Below are 15,751 nucleotides of genomic sequence, written 5' to 3'. Positions count from 1 at the left end.
ATTGATCCATATTTGCATATCCAATTTTCTATAGTTTGGCAGAAAATATCTCACTACAGGAACCGAGCTACGCGTTTTGAAAAGACTGATTAGTTCTCATCTCTTTTCATTCAAGATTTATTTCTTTTTTTTATTGCAATGATATTCAAACTTTATTAAAAATATAAGTCTAAATATATGTTGATATTTTTCTTAAATATAAACAAACTACTAATTGATAATATTAAATTTAGGTATTTTCATAAACAAAATCAATTTAATGGATTTTTTTTCTTTTTAGTGATTGGTGAATTTTGTTTAATTTAAATATTTAAGATTGCGGTCATGATATACTTTAGAGCCATTTGCATTTATTATTATTTTTTTATATTTATTCTGTATATACATACATGCTTCTCACGCTTCTATAAATTATACTTAGCAGTAGGTAGCATTTTCATACGGTGTAAAAATAATGCCTAAACTTTAATTCTGGAGGAAACTAGTGGTGCATGGCATCGTGCCGTACCGAAAATTAGAATTTTGAAAAAAGCTTTGAATTTTTTTGAAAACTTTGAAACAATTAGATTTTTGAGGTTTGACTTTTTTTTGAAAAATTTGATTTTATTTTTAATATTTTGAAAATTTTTAACTCTTTCAAAGCAACCGCGTGTACATACACACATACACACATACTCATACACTCATACACTCATACATCCATTTTTTCTAAGTTATGCCAAAATGTTCAGAAACCTTTGGAACGTAAAAATATATATAAATTTTCATGTTTGACTTTATTTACTATAACCATTGCTACTTTTATAACTTACACTACGGGAATATAAAAATATAAATAAATTATTAGTGTTAATATTATTAAAGTTGTGTACGAATTTGGTTGTGCTAATATTAAATATTTTTCGATGTAAAAATTTCAAAATGTGATTTATGTTATTACATTCTGAACCCTTCTGTTTGAAAACCTTTGGTGGTATCCAATCGGTTCTGATCATTCATACATGCGAATGTTGGCATGTTGCACCTTGTAATTTGTCCATAATTTGTAGCCAGACGGTAGCTGCAACGTTTCCTTTGCCATAGATTGCTTTTATTTCTTGTCGATTATAAACATGCATTTGTGAACGAGATATCCAGAAATTGGTTTAATTCACTGGATTTGACTGAAAAGCACGGAACGCGATATATAATTTTATACAAAAACGGATTATAGATGTTTGTTATGTAAATATATTGAGCCACGGAGTGCCACATTCAATGGGGGAAAGTAGCCATATAAGAATAAATAGATTTATTTTCATTTTGTTTTTGAGATATATCTAAATCGATTGTGATTGGTTATCGAATGTTAGTGATTTTTCTATAATCCCAATACAAGTTAAGACAAGAATTTTTTTAACAACAATATTTGAAAGTAGAGGGAAAAGATGTAAACCAGCCGTTACCTCGATTCCTACGACGTTGCTATTCGTAGATAACGGCAATGTTTGAAAATCCATAACAAAAGTATTTTCTTTCATTGTTAGTTTATTTGGTTGTGAGCACTGTTATTTACATGACCTTAATATCATTTTAAGAACACGTTACTTAACATTAGAGAGGTAAAAGGACCAACTAAAACTTTACAAAGGTGTAAACAATAAGAAATAATAAATAAAAAGTAAATAGAACTTAAGGGTCCGGTAAGCTGTACTGATAATTATCTAACTTCGTCGATTTTTATATATGGCGATCCAACAGTTGGTCTAACTCTAATAATAATATTTTTTATTACAATTTCTGCAATACTGACGAATTTTTTTTATTGAAGCAATAATTTGGGGAAGGGCTATTTTCACTTCGTATATATTGCTATCTATATTTCGAAGTGAAAACTGATATAATTACTGCTGGACATCAGACTGCCTGAGGGTATCGAACATAAAACGCCTGATGTATTTAATTGTAATTTAATTGTAATGTAATTCCATAGCTCTAACACCTAATTTATTGGGGAGTTCTGACTATCAATTAATTACACTATAAATTATTTGTCAGAAAATGGCACTTTATATCAAAACCCATTTTTTGGTAATTTCAGGTACAATTTATTGCAATTCAATGAGGAAGTCGAAAGTAAGAAAACTTACATATATTTATTAGGTGTTTTTTTGTTAAGAATTAACCACCAAGATATTATTTATTGTTTTTCTTGATTAGGTAAAAATAATAATGTTTTCTCCTTTTCCAAAGTAATGAACTCGTATGTATGTATGATTGCACGAGTCCTTATTTACATACTTTACGTATGTATAGTGCACCTATGAATATATACGATCACTCTCGTATGGAATATAAGTTGTTCCTCATTATGTGTATTGCTTTTATGTTTTAACTTGTGAGTAATAATTGCAAATTCCGCGAGATAATAATGAATGCGCGGAACAAGGCCGGAATTCATTATTCGCACACACTCAGTATTGTTTGTAACATGAAATGTATTGTACAACGCTCTGTGAGCAGGCATGAGAATGTCTTTAAAAATAATAAAAAATCAACTTTTAAGTGCAAACTTATGCTCTGAACATAATATTTTATTCTCTTACAAAATCTTGGTTGGATTTATGTAACACTTGTTTGAAACGTTTATCAGTCGATATTTATCTCTGAGACGCTGGTAAATGAAATTTGATCTTCAGGATTTTGATATATGAAAATACAGAATAACTTCAGTTTTAGTTACACTGTGTTGGAGCTTTGTTCTGTACTTCTTTATATGTAGTATAAAATAGTAAAATTTGATTGCATGATTTAATATAGGAGAGCTAGGGGCTTATTGCAACAGTGGTAAGTAGTAACAGTTTTCAATACGGTCTGGAACGATATTAAAATATTTTTTTGTTTTGATTGAACATGTAAGCTGTCTTGCATAATATTATCATACATACTGACGATGCAGGCCGACGCAATATACAGAGCCGTATAAATTCGTCATTTTTGACATGTAATATCAAATTGTGCTATCATAAAATTTTGCTTTGCTTCATTATTATCGACTAATTTTAAATTTTCTATATCTTAGTTTGCTTCAAATTCATCAACCTATGTAATGTGTAATTTTTGTAGTTGCTAAATTGTTTGAATAGTTATACACCTAAATAGTTAGAAAAGCTAAATAGTTTGTATAGGACACCATATATTTTGTTTGTATTAATCATATTTGACATTGATTTATGAAAATAATTTCTTAGCAACATGTCAGAAGTATTGTTGTTTTTTTTTTGTCGTTATTTACTCGGTAGATGTTACAACTAGCCCCAAACTCGGGGTAAGTTTTAACACTGAACTTGTTTTAGAAAATGATTAATTATGAAATAATGAACAATAGTTATGGAATTATTTTTACTGTATTCGGTAAAGGGTTAGTTATAGCAACTAAATATATTAATTTTAAAAAAAACTGTTATATTAAGCTCTCCTATTGAATTCGTATTTGAACTCCTATTTGAACAAGAATTATTGGATGGGAATAAGTTTGATATATCACAATTTGGACGTACATATACTATTTCCAGATAATTAATTAAATCTCTAGCTTGGAAATCATCAATTTTAGTAATTATATTAATTATAATTAAGGTATATTAACTATAATTAAGAATATTCGTTATAATATTCTTATTATAATTATAAAAGAAATACTGTCTTCCGATGAACGAGTTCAGTTTTCAAGACCCTTTACGGATACCCCACCTAAACAAAATAAATTTGATCAATAATGGCATTCTAAAGATTGTGTAATTTGAATATAAAGAAATTTATTAATATATGATTATAAATTCATTCTCATTATTTTGTCCTAATAACCAATAAACTATAAAGTGAAAAAAATACTCGGAAAATTTACTAATCCTGCAAACTTCATGCTAAATCACCTACTACTGATACGATTTCAGAACTAAAGCTAAAATTTAAATTCTAAATACATTGAATTTTTTTTCTATTTGTTGTTAATAATATCGCAGTTAGTGTTTTAAAACTTACTGTAAGACAAATTTTCTACATTTTTTTAACATTCTCTTCCATATCGTCGTTTCTACGTTCGAAAACAAATTAATTTTTTTAATTATAAATTTCAACCTCGCGAGGCATAGATAAAAGAAAAACAGTAAACGTTACAATATAACCAGGGTACATATCCATCATACAGTAGAAAACGATTATGTATTATAAATGAGTTAAGAACAGTTATTATATAAATGACGCGGAGTATTAATGTTCTTCACATTCTGGCGCTTTTGTGGCACAGGTTAGGAAAGGACAAGCTTTATTGTAATGTAATTAATTAATCGTAAAACCGAAATCACTGATGAAATAGGGTCATGGACATTTTCAACGTGCATTTTTACGCGTCATTCCTTTTGAGAGATTAGCTTATTTTATTTCAAAATCATACTTTTGATAAGATATTTTATATTTATTTATTGTATAGTATGTTGCAAGAAATAATTATTTAGTATATATACACACAAATATATCCGGCTTTAGAGTTCCCGGATAGTATTGATAGTAACTATCGTGAAAAAAATTTGAAAAAAAAAATTTCAAGTACATAGTTTGAATATTATGAGCTTTTAAGTGCAATTTAGAGCTTTGCTAAAACTGTGATCATTTTTATTTTATTATAAATAATTTGTATTAATTTTGTTCACTTAAACTATGGATACGTGACTGCAAGTAACATTTCTCAAAAATAATAAAGATAATGATACAAAAGCTTCTAATTTTCAGGAATTAAGGCTTTGTTTGTTATGAATTGACTAGATCCGGTTCGTTCAGATCAACTTTGTTTTGAACCGATTAGATTATAACGTGAATTGTAGAAAGAGTTTGCAATCCAACGAGATGCTGCTGATCTATTTTAAAAAAGTACACTTTTTGCCGATAATGCCAAAAGATCAAATATAATTATTTAGTGGCTATATCAGACCGATTAAGATGATGTTTAGTTTAAAATGTTGTATATTTAGATAAATTATACCATATATGTATTTGAATGTTGAGTTAATATTTGTTACTTAAATAAAATTTGAATTATTACTGATCTCACTTTCTGATTGGTTAATTTTTGGGTGTAAGCGACTTTCCATTATATTCAGTAACCAATAATTTATTGAACTGTGATTTAGTTGGATCGATTTCTCAATGAATATAATTTCTTAGGAAGATGGATTAATGATTGAGGGATTAATGTTGCTGGACATTTATATTATAATATAAGGAATTATTTTATTATTATATATGAAGTGTATTAACAATATAATTATATAATTTTATTACATCAGGGCTGAGTCTTAGGCGTTAATAATGTTAAACTATGAATTGAAAATTTTCAAAATTGGCTTATACTTCGAGAGGCCGTTCTTTAAAAGAAATGTACTAAAGAGTTCTGGCTAGTTTAATCAAAAGTTAGGTTAATCAAAATACTACCTAGTTTCATAATAAAAACATGAGCAAAAAAAAATAAAAACAATTTCACCAAATATTTTGCTTGTACTTAACAGCTCATATAACGTACTGTTCTATATACAGTAAACTTTAATGCACTAGTAATATATGTACCCCTTAAATCCAATATCTATAAATATAATTTTATATCCAACAATAAGTAGGTTTACCCCTGTCCTGTTGTTTACGTTACACTTTTCTCGACACTGCCTGTCTTATATTTATCAACTTTAAATTGTTTTTTCTCCACTGCACCTTAATTTATTTATGATGTTATATGAACTTACATATATTACACTTGTGCAGGTAACCTTGCGCGTTTATACAGATTCAAGAAATAGGTAGGACGCTAGTTGTCCAAAACAATTTACTTTGTTATTTTTTGACAATTGTTTTCTAGTATAATTTTGTTTCAAAAGTAGTGAAATATATACAGAGAAATTAACACATACCGACCTGATAAAATATTATCTGAAAAAAAATGTTTACGTTTTAATATCAAGTTGTAGGTTATTGAAAAAGAAATACAGCGTTCTGGAGAATTTAGGGTTCTATACAATTTATTTGTTAGATTTTTACTTTTTTGTTATTGAAATAAATAAATAAAATAAAATAAATAAATTGAAATTTTGAAATTATTATAAATAAACACGAAAATTATAATACCAATATTATTTTATTATAATACGAAGTATAATATTTTGTTAATTTTAGGTTCGTATTGCAAATATACTCAATACAATACTAATATATTATATAGGGTAGGGTGGGGCACAAAGGTCCAATTTGACTTCACTAATTATTCTGTCTAAACCAAATGAACTACATCAAAACACATAATACATATCAAACAAACCCTGTTAATTTCATAGAAATGTATATTTCTACTAATTTGTTATCTATACCTTTTCATCCAATGGGCGGGGTATAATGGGACAGACAAGGGGCAAACATTGTCTTATTTCTAATTTAAAAAAAAATTCCAAAATAATGGCTATGATATTCAACCAATTCAAATTATAAATTTTAATGGGTGCGTTTTTTACAAAGATACCGTATATAACCTTGGTGTGTGATATTTATCAGCAGATGATCTGTGATATTTATCAGCAGATTCGGAATAACTATTAATTCTATTTATCTGTTGTAAAATTGTTTTTTTAAACTTAATTTAATTTCTCATTAATTATTTTTTTTATTGATCACATTTTTGTCAGGGTGAAGGTTTAGGCGTTTACTCCACCCACATATAAGCTTTTATAGAAGTATATAGATACATCTTATGAAACAATTAAATTATGTGTACATAAACGCATAAACTAATCAACAATACTCACAACCAAAAAATTACAACGAAAAAAAACTTTTGTCATAGATTTTCAAACAGCCGATCTACGCGATGGCTACACATTTTTCTTTTCCACTTCCAAATATTGTTGCTGAAAAATTCCTAACTTTACTTGTTTTTGAGACAATCGAGTAAAACGATTTTACTCGCGGCCCTTTAAGCCCTGTCTACCCTATTGTATCTAAAAAATAAAAAAAAAAACATGTACACTGGCTCCCTCACTATCGCGTAGACATGCCGTGGTACCTATACCTACCTTTACGTTTCATAAGTGATGTTTGAGTCCTAGTAATTGCCGGAGTTGATCTGTTTCCATATAATAATTATATGTATGTATGTATACGTATGCAGTTGGGCACAATTCATAAGTGATCTCCTGCAATCACATCGAAAGCCCGCGGGTCGACTCGGGTATAACGTGACCTGTCTTCGTTCAGTTTCTTGCTCGACGATGATAGGCCGCCGCCCTGTGATTTTTGTCTTACGCACCGCGACGTCAAAAAATATCTTCAATTATTTTGTAATCTACCTACAAGTTCACATGCACATAAGTAAGAGTAAATAAGATATACCTTCGATTAGTTTGCATGCGTTGTGTAACTGCCTAGCCGTCCGTCAAAATTGATCGCTTTTATTTCGCTTTTGACAGTTGCATGCAACATAAAAAATGGGAATCGTTATTACAATCATAGCACTTTGTGAATTTATGTAATTGAGATTTATTAATTAATGACTTTGTATCAAAAACAAGGTAATCTTTACTAGAGACAATTGTTAGGTGTTGGACCTCCCATAACTAGGGTTATTACCATATAGGGTACAGCGGTGCTTATTGGTCCGAATAAAAAGATTTACTATTATTTTAATAATAATATTTGCAAGTTGAGAGTAAAAAAGTATAACTAGCTATCACTTCGATTGCTCCGATGTCGCTATCAGCAGATAAACGGCAATGTTCGAAAATTCGTAACAAAAGTATTAACTTTCGTTGTTAATTTTTTTTATTATGAGCACCGTTATTTAGTTTACGAGACTTGAATATAAATTTTAAGTATACCTTATTTAATTGTTTCTTAAGGTTTATTAATATTTTCTAAGTCAAAATCAACAGATTTTATTATATAGCCTCTATAAGAGCTTACATATGAGTGGGGTAAAAAGACCAGCTGAAACTTCACCATAACAAAGGTGTAAATGAACAATAGTAAATAAAAGAGTAAATTAAGTTAAAAAATCAATTTTGCAAGAGATAAAATTAATAAATACTTATTCGAACTCTACTGATAAATATTTTTGACTAAATACTATATCAAGGTTATATACGGCGTTATTTGTAAAAAATATATCCATGAAATTTCTGTTTGTCGTGGTTACATAATGTAGCTATTATTTCATAAAATTCCTTCAAAATGAAATAATAGCTGCAGTGAAATTGAAAATAAGACACTGGACCTGTTTGCTCCCTAGTCTTCCAATTTTACCTTACATATCTACAATGATGAATTAGCTGGGAGTTTTACTGAACATAGTCAGATAATTATTTGTTGTGATATAATTGGTTTTTTTTTATAATATAATTGCTCAAAGTCAAATTGGATTTTTGCCCCGTCTTATATTATGCATTATATGTAACAAAAAAAATTGTAAAACTAACTCTGCTGTTTGCTCTCTAATCATGTGAACTCAAAAACGCAATTATAATTACATATTTTTGTAACTCAAATTTTTAAAGGTCCAACTTTTGATAGTGTTAAAATTTATCTCATTGTATATATTTTATGCATATCTGCTTACTTTATTGTGAATCGTGCCAGAACTATAAAATACCGATTATCAGAGCACACAATGAACATTTCCAATCGGTAACTTTATAACCGTGTATTTGCTAAAACCGCGGGCTATAAACGCAAAGTATATATCTGTGAGATCATGTTACTGCTTCTGAACACAAGCTACTGAAATTATCGGACGAGTTCTTAGTATTATGATTCATATGCATTTTTAGATTAGCAAAATGACACTCAGTTTAAAAAAACTGCATCTCAGCATCATCAAATATTTTCAGGTTTGTTCTTCGAAGAAGGTACAGTATACAACATACAACTAGTTTCATGAAATCTTCATATATATTATCTCATGTGCAAGAGTCGTTTTTATAATTGTGTCAACGCGTTCCGGCAAAAATATTTTTTTAAAAATTGCTACACACAGAAAATGATTTAATAAGTGAATTTTATAAATTATAATTCAACTAATTTTTATTAAATGTTCCTAATATTGTAATAAACATACATGAGCAAAATAGGTTTTGTAATAATTTTTGTTTCTTTTCTTTTTCGAGCGGAACCGGAACAAACATGAAAACCGGTTTTTGAACCGGTTTATGAACCGGTTTTTTTTAATTTTAGCGTTCCGGCAAAAAAAATATTAGCACAACACCACTGATTACGAGTTACTGTTTTTATTCAATACAAATCAAATATGTATACATACATAATAATAATAAATAATACATAATTGTCAACTTAGATTATATATATAGAAGATGTGACATATGTTATAGACAAACATTATGCCTTCTGCGGCTTTGCATAATAAATCATCTATTATTAACAAACGCATAAAAAATAACTTTTGTGTCTTTAATTTGAATTTTATTTGAAATAAAATAAATCGCATATCGTGTACACACGAAATCACAGATACAAAAGACTTTAAATCTTCATCAATTATTCATTCTATTATTCCTTCACAATGGCAAGAACTTTTAAGAATCAATTAGTGATTTCTTTTCAAATAAAAACGTGCATATAATCGTTTTTTTTCTTCATCTGAGTACATAAAATCGCGATCTTCCACCACCTTAATAACGTGGTTGCCTCGATGAATTTAGGGTAACGAACAATGAAATGGTTTTAAAAAAGAAATAAAATGAGGAGAACGTAAAGTCACGTTGAAATTGCTGTTTTAAATCATACAGCCTAGAGATTTATGGAGTAGAAATAAGAATTTGCAGGATTTGAATAAATATTAAATCAAATCTAGTTTTCTAGTGAGTACACTTTTATTGTCATCAGTAATAGCATTTTTATTTATAGTTAATTGGAATTAACTGAATTGATTAAGCACGCCAGTAGTTTCAGTAGCTTTGATACAAAATCAGTAGTTTTAGTAGCTTTGAAGCGATTAAGTTTTTTTTAGATATTTCAAAGTAATTAATTAGATTCATTACAAACATATATTTAGAATGGTTTATTTTTAAATGTAATAAATTGGATTGCTCGGTATCGATATAAATTAGGTAATATGTAGAATGTAGATTGTCTAATATGACACATGTTGTATTAGATAGTTCAAGTATTTCATATTTCCGATTTTTAAATTTTACCTACGAACTGAAGGTGTGCTTCAATCAAAGACATCAGGTATGTTACATGGTGATTGCACTTGTGCATACTTCAATACCTAGATTGATGTATGACACCTGGATTATATATGATGTAATGATGGCAAAGTTATTTATTTTTCAGAGGCTGAATTTGTATATTTGAGCCAGCCTTAAATAACGTGGGCTGACAATCCTTAGTCCGGTTCGATCCCAAACTCGGTCAGCTCTGTATCAAGCTGTATCATATCAAATTTCTTCTTGAAGTTCTAAACCTCGAATACAGTTTCAAATGAGAATGGTATTTCGTGGGCTCATCGCTATTAGATATACATATGTAATATAGTTTACACATAAAAAGATTAGTGGCTCAAAAATTCTTTATATTTTGTCTCGACCATTTAATATTTTATATTTAATTTTTATTTGGGTATTGCGTCAATGCGCAGGAATGCTGTTTTCACTTGAAAACATTTTACTATTTATATTTGCAAGTAAAAACCGATGTTACTACTACTTGATATCAGTCTTTCCGGGTTGGGTATCAAATATCTAACCTCTGATTAAAATGCCATAGCTCTAACGGTGAAGCGCGATTTTGAAGATTGCAACCAAAATGTGTAATGTGTTGCATCTCATTGTGCATTACTATTTTTTTCGAAAGCGATGTTACATAATAGGCTTGCGTGTGTTGCACAATAGAGCCCTCCGGGATGATGCATTTATTTCTAAGACTACTAAGGGCACGTACCTTTTTCATATTCGATTCAACATTGGTTCAATTTCTTGAGACGCCCTCTCATTTGTTATCGGTGATTCCTCAATGAAAGCGAACGTTCACTGTCATCCAGATAAAGAGCTGATGGACTCTTGGCAAATGCTGATAATTTATATAACTTTTAATATAAAACTAATTCACTCTAAAATGATGTTACGTTCTCTAAAAAAATAAAGAAGATTCAGCATTGTTCAACTTTTATGGAGAAGAAAATAATCTAAAACGGTCTAAAAATGTTTTTGGATTTTATTTGAACAGCGAATAGAGTAGGTCATAAAAGCTATTGTGATGACTTAACTACGTCGCTTTTCAAAAGGCAGCCCAACGGTTGGCCAAAACTTCTGTAATTGCTGATCGATTTTTATTGATACAGCAATGCTAGGTAAGGTCTATTTTCACTTCGAAAACTATTTATAATTTCTGAACTGGAACTCATGATTTAAATCCCATAGCCTTACTCTACTCAGTTATATATCAATTTTTCATATTTTTATATTATTATAATTTCAGTATGTTTTTGACTATTATTCAATATTAAAAATATAAATTTTTGTAAACTCACTTAAGAGTAGAGTAGAGCGGGCCTCAAAGGTCTGCGGGTAAAAAGGTCTATCACCAATATTTCAAAAACAAGTAAAGTTAAGATTTTTTTAATATTCACGGAAGATCCTCACTTTTGAAAATGAGAGTTGAATCGGCATTTCAAATGTTCTCACTGAGTATACTCATTATCATACTAATTTATTCATTTCAACTAATTACTTTGAATGCTCGAACATAACAAATGCTACTTAAGGATTAAATTATATAGCTGAAAATTCCACTACATTTGCTTGTAAATGGATCACAATGAAAGACAAAATTGATCACAAAACAACATAGCACTATAATTTAGTAACGACATAACTAGAGTCACATAACGATCGACATCACTAGAGTCACCTACAATTCATTCATCATATTGTTGCTCTTCTGAATGTACTTTGTATAGCTTGCTATGAAAAATAAATTCAAAAAAAAAAAAAAATGTTGCTCTTAACTGTTTTCATATCTTAATATAATACCTTAAGATTTGAGAATATTTTTGGTTTATTGCATCTTCAATTATAAATGTATAATAGTTGTTTGATTCTGAAATTACTCATTATAGTAGAATGTTTTCATTATCTGCTTCCATAATTCATTTGTATGAAAAGCAATTTGAGTAAATTGGTCACCGATATCATGTCTACTAAATTTGCCCCGGTCAGGAATGTTAGTTGAACAATAACGTAATTACATATATCTCGAGCAGTAACCACGCAGGTACGCAGGCTGAAGGATATGAGTGCACGCACATGCGCGTATAGAAAAAAACTTAAAAAAAATCGGAACAAACCGAATTCTCACGTGTGATCTCATATGTAATTACATGTATAAAATATGTATTATTAATATTTACAAACTGAACACTTTATATTATTTTTTGCATTTATCTTTGGATAAGTAGTGTAAATGCAAAGCGCGGAGAACATGATGCAATATCATATCAGTTATAACTTTTCAGTAGAATAATTTCAGTCTGTTTTGACTATTATTCAATAGTGAGATTTAAAATTTTTGTCCGCGAGTAAAAAGGTAAAAGTAAAAAAACACCGATATCTCAAAAACAAGTAAAGCTAAGAATTTTTTAACAACAATATTTGAAAGCAGAGGGAAAAAGTTGCATAACCTTGATTCTTACGGCATCGCTATCAGGAGATAAATGGCAATATTTGAAAATCCATAACAAAAGTATTTTCTTTTGCTGTTAGCTGATTTGATCATGAGTACCGTTGTTTAGTTTACGAGGCCATAATATATTTTTAAGTATAAGTTATTTAATTGTTTTATAAAATTTATTGTCAATTTTAGGTTAGATTCGACTGTTTTTTATATAACTTCTATAAAACCTTAGTCGTGGGTGGGGTAAAAAGGATCAATTGAACTTTTATCCTGAGAAAGGTGTGAAGCATAATAATAGTAAATAAAAATGTAAATTAAGTTAAAAAAACAATTTTGCAAGAGATAAATTAAATATATAGTTATTCCACCTCTGCTGATGAATATTTCTGACGAAATACCAGATTAGGGTTATATACAGTATTATCTCTGGGTGATTATTATCTAAAAAAGGGTCCATGAAACTTATATTTATTCGTTATATTAATTATATATTATTCGTCGAATAATGCTAAAGCTATTATTTCGTAAAATCACTTTAAAATTGAAAATAAGACAATGGACTTGTATGCCACCTGACCATGTCATTTCACACCGTTTATGGTGCGAAAATGACCAGGTGCCAAATTTTTGAAAATCAGCCCAAAAAACACATTTCTACAATGAGAAAATTACCTGAGAAATTTATTGAACATGGTCAGACAGTTGTTTGTTTGATATGTGTTATTTGTTGTAATATAATTGGGTTGGTTTTTACAATGTAATTGCTCAAAGTCGTATTGGACCTTTGTGTTCCCTACCCTATTTATGTAAAGTAAAAAAATCAAAAAATATTTTTTAAAGATTTGAATTTGAACCAAATTTCTATTGATTTATGTAATTAATTTCAATACGTTTTAGTCTATTTTATTTAAAAAATTCATATTATTCTAAGAAATCTGGACTGATCGTAAGTATTTTGCGGTTATATGGGGTGTCTCGGAGTATATCGATTATCTGACGATTGATTCGTGACGTTTTTTGTCGGACGTGCTCCGTTGGCTTAATTCGATAATAATGATAGATCTTGGCATAAATTTGGGTTTTGCATATCCTATCTGCGGCAACAAGAAGCCGAACGAATGCTCCTGTTCTCATGTCGCTAATGATAGGCTTGCGTATTATAGATAAGGTTATAGATCGATACAATTTACATATATGTATAGATATATACATATAAATATATCTGAGATTAGAATATCTGCATTCGTATGATAATACAAATTTTATAATATTGAAAAATTATTTTGATGTTGTGTGCTTGATTACGTTTTGTTATTCGTCTTAGAAACATACTGATTGTTAAATTTAGTAAGATAATTTGTCAACAAAAAAACTATAGTACACATAAGCACGGAGTCGTTATGGTTTCTGCAAGAAGTTTGCTATATCATCACTCATTATCCAATAATATTTTTTGTCAAACAGTAGTGGAACACTAAATTCTGTTGTAACATGGTATACAATAAGTTATAAAGTATCTAGATATTTGAATTTTGAGACCATATTTTTTCTCTCTTTCAGTAATTTTCGTTATATATTTAGTAATGGTCACAAAGACATTGAGCAGACAAAAAGACTTTAGGCTAGCTTTGGGATAATATAATTAATTTAACAGAATGTTTAACATTTTTGAAATGATTTTTGTAAATTTTATTATTGTTTTTTGTTGTGCGATATAGTCGATTAATTCACTTATCTGTAGTTGCAAGAAAAATGATGAAAACAGTATTTCCTCGTATTTATTAACAATCTTCAACAAAAGCTTTTTTCATTAAAAAATAAGCAATTCATTTTGTATTCAAATATAAAATATACATGACTTAATTTTTTTTAATGCAAATAATAAAACTGTCTCAAAAATACCTTTAATTCTGTAATACTATCAGCCTAAGTTTTAGATCCTTTTTAGACGCTTAGACTTTAGACGCTTAGACTTTTTTTGATTAGACTGCTTTAGACTGCTTGATATCAGGATTTGAACTTGCAACATTGTTGTAGCAGGGCTCTGAACTCTCCGCATATCACTTTTATTATGTGTTATTTCTATCTACAGTGATGTTTGTATATCTTGTATTTATTACCTCTGTTTTAAAATAGTTTTCTTTATCAAGATCAGATATTTCACTTGAATTTTTAACCAACTCCAGTTAAAATATTTATTTAATTCTTTTTATATTATTTTATCCATATGTATATCAAAAGACCTGTGCTGCGACGCATATTATTGTATCTGATTGTTTCTGGATACGTAGAGGATCATTTACAAATTCCTGTGTCATTCACGCTCTGCCATTAATAACAAATATTTCGTATCGCGAACTCTACCAGAATCCATTCAAAACTTCGATATTCAAACGACATAGGGGTATCATCTAGTGGCAGCTGTCGGCAACCTAAGTTATTACCGTATGACTGCTAAAAGTGGCCATCAAGAGCAGTACTCATTGTCAGTGGATGGGTAGATTAGAATATGATATATTCATAATGAGTGGATGTATCACATAACCGTGACGAGTTTTCATATTTATGCAGCTAGGATCAAAATGTTGAAAAGAAATTCTTAAAGTTGCCATCTACAAATTTACGCTTCTTGTCACATTCCTTAGCCATCTGATCTGCCACATTTTCACCAAACTATGTACTAATACAAAATCTAATAGTTACCGGTACACTTTTGCTGCTTTCTCCTATTTCTATTGGCACAAGCATTTTTCGGTTATTTTTAAACACTGTGAGTGTAATTAAATGAAATTTTTGAATGTATTTATCAGTTTCAAAACAACGAACTATTCAATTGAAAAATTGAACAATCTCTCCTCTTGTCATTTCTCAAATAGGGAAACCCATTTATTATATATTTACTATTGACTTCACATACCATCCAGAACTTTATTCTAAATTTATCTGGTTCATTTGGTATATTTTGTATAAATCTGCACCTACATTTCGATGGAAACAACTCTCCAAATTGCATTATTTTCCACCGGTCAAATTGACCAACCGCCGTAGT

General features: G+C 29.1%; 1 protein-coding gene across 1 annotated transcript in view; it reads left to right on the top strand.

Annotated features, from left to right (window-relative positions):
- LOC113375005 (band 4.1-like protein 3) overlaps positions 1-15,751 on the top strand; it is a 573,702-nt gene that overhangs the window by 381,288 nt on the left and 176,663 nt on the right. The window lies entirely within an intron of this gene.

The sequence above is a fragment of the Ctenocephalides felis genome, unplaced genomic scaffold (assembly GCF_003426905.1).
Source record: "Ctenocephalides felis isolate EL2017-DRISC unplaced genomic scaffold, ASM342690v1 CF-g0.4_SCAFFOLD_01886, whole genome shotgun sequence".
Taxonomy (NCBI): Eukaryota; Metazoa; Arthropoda; class Insecta; order Siphonaptera; family Pulicidae; genus Ctenocephalides; species Ctenocephalides felis.
Note: the sequence above shows the minus strand (reverse complement) of the source record. Positions and strands in the feature narration are given on the sequence as shown.